The sequence below is a fragment of the Garra rufa genome, chromosome 17 (genome assembly GCF_049309525.1).
Source record: "Garra rufa chromosome 17, GarRuf1.0, whole genome shotgun sequence".
In the NCBI taxonomy this organism is placed as follows: domain Eukaryota; kingdom Metazoa; phylum Chordata; class Actinopteri; order Cypriniformes; family Cyprinidae; genus Garra; species Garra rufa.
The window spans coordinates 45,373,020-45,376,151 of NC_133377.1; positions in this window are offsets into that span (position 1 = coordinate 45,373,020).

Consider the following 3,132-nt stretch of genomic DNA (forward strand, 5'->3'; position numbering starts at 1 on the left):
ACACACACACACACACACACACACACACACACACACACACACACACACACACACACACACAGACACACACACACACACACACACACACACACACACACACACACACACACACACACACACTTACACACACACACACACACACACACAGACACACTCAATAACACACACACACACACACACACACACACACACTCAATAACACACACACACACACACACACACACACACACACACACACACACAGATGTGTGCTTGAGCACATCACAAGACTGTGAGGCTCTTTTATAGGAGACACAAAGAGCAGAGAGGATCCGGCTCCATCCCGATTGATGTGTTAACAGGCAGAAACCAAGCATTTTAATGACCATCACAGGAAGATGGAGATCCAGAAGCAATTACAGACTAAAATCTGCCGCTCAGGAAACACGGTCGATGCTTTAATAGCAGGTTTCTGATAAATGTCAGCGTGACACTAATACTCAAAAGCAAATTCACCTAATAGCACTTAAACCGCAGCAGACGCACACACTCTCGAGTACATTCACACACATTTTTAAACTGTATAAAATGACTTTTTTGAAGCCTAGTGTGTTACTTGCCACTTCTTTGTACTTCACTAGCAATTTGTGAGCGAATGATTGTTTCCTTCAATCCTACATTTGTTTTTTTTCAGCTGGTATTTTGACGTCCTAAAGACTGTAAACATTGTAATGATGCCAAAAATTTGTTTGATTGACCTGAAATATATACTTAATATATACTTAACTAAAAATATGTTTATTTAGGTAATTATATCAAAATAACCAAATGCATTTTGTTTATTACACAAAAACTAAAACATAAACATTTATTTTATTATACTAAACTAAAACTTTAAAATGTATTTATTTAGTTTATTATGCTAAACTAAAACCATAAAAAATTATTTAGTTTATTATACTAAACTAAAACCAAAGAAAATGTTTATTATACTGGTGTTTATTTAGTTTATTATACTAAACTAAAAACTTAAAATGAATTTATGTAGTTTATTATATAAAACTAAAACCTTTACATGTATTTATTTAGTTTTTTATGCTAAACTAAAACCTTAAAATATTTATTTATTTTGTTTATTATATTAAACTACAACCATAAAAATGTATTTAGTTTATTATACAAAACTAAAACCTTAAAATGTATTTATTTAGTTTATTATACTAAACTAAAACCAAAAGAAAATGTTTATTATAATGGTGTTTATTTAGTTTATTATACAAAACTAAAACCTTAAAATGTATTTATTTAGTTTATGTTATTAAACTACAACCAAATAAATGTATTTCATTTATTAAACTAAACTAAAACCTTAAAATATATTTATTTAGTTTTTTTATATTAAACTAAAACCATAAAAAATGTATTTAGTTTATTGAACTAAACTAAAACCTTCAAATTTATTTATTTTATTATGTTAAACCAAAACCATAAAATGTATTTAGTTTATTATACTAAACTAAATCCTTCAAATTTATTTATTTTGTTTTTTATACTAAACTACAACCATATAAATGTATTTCATTTATTAAACTAAAACCTTCAAATTTATTTATTTAGTTTATTATGTTAAACTAAAACCTTAAAATGTATTTATTTAGTTTATGTTATTAAACTACAACCAAATAAATGTATTTCATTTATTAAACTAAACTAAAACCTTAAAATATATTTATTTAGTTTTTTTATATTAAACTAAAACCATAAAAAATGTATTTAGGTTTATTGAACTAAACTAAAACCTTCAAATTTATTTATTTTATTATGTTAAACCAAAACCATAAAATGTATTTATTTAGTTTATTATATTAAACTAAAACCTTAAATTGTATTTATTTTGTTTATGATATTAAACTACAACCATATAAATGTATTTCATTTATTAAACTAAAACCTTCAAATTTATTTATTTAGTTTATTATGTTAAACTAAAACCATAAAATGTATTTATTAAACTAAAACCTTAAAATATATTTATTTCATTTTTTTATAATAAACTAAAACCATAAAATATGTATTTAGTTAATTAAACTAAATTAAAACCTTCAAATGTATTTATTTAGTTTATTATATTAAACTAAAACCTTAAATTGTATTTATTTTGTTTATTATGTTAAACTAAAACCATAAAATGTATTTATTTAGTTTATTATGTTAAACTAAAACCATAAAATGTATTTATTAAACTAAAACCTTAAAATATATTTATTTCGTTTTTTTATAATAAACTAAAACCATAAAAAATGTATTTAGTTAATTAAACTAAATTAAAACCTTCAAATGTATTTATTTAGTTTATTATATTAAACTAAAACCTTAAATTGTATTTATTTTGTTTATGATATTAAACTACAACCATAAAAATGTATTTAGTTTATTATATTAAACTAAAACCAAAAGAAAATGTTTATTATAATGGTGTTTATTTAGTTTATTATACAAAACTAAAACCTTAAAATGTATTTATTTAGTTTATGTTATTAAACTACAACCAAATAAATGTATTTCATTTATTAAACTAAACTAAAACCTTAAAATATATTTATTTAGTTTTTTTATATTAAACTAAAACCATAAAAAATGTATTTAGGTTTATTGAACTAAACTAAAACCTTCAAATTTATTTATTTTATTATGTTAAACCAAAACCATAAAATGTATTTATTTAGTTTATTATATTAAACTAAAACCTTAAATTGTATTTATTTTGTTTATGATATTAAACTACAACCATATAAATGTATTTCATTTATTAAACTAAAACCTTCAAATTTATTTATTTAGTTTATTATGTTAAACTAAAACCATAAAATGTATTTATTAAACTAAAACCTTAAAATATATTTATTTCATTTTTTTATAATAAACTAAAACCATAAAAAATGTATTTAGTTTATTAAACTAAACTAAATCCTTCAAATGTATTTATTTAGTTTATTATGTTAAACTAAAACCATAAAATGTATTTAGTTTATTAAACTAAACTAAAACCTTAAAGTCTTTTTAAACCCCAAAGTGTTACAATTATTTGTGAACTTCACTAGCAATTTGTGAGCGAAATTAGTTTCCTACAATCTTACACTTGTTTTTTTCCTC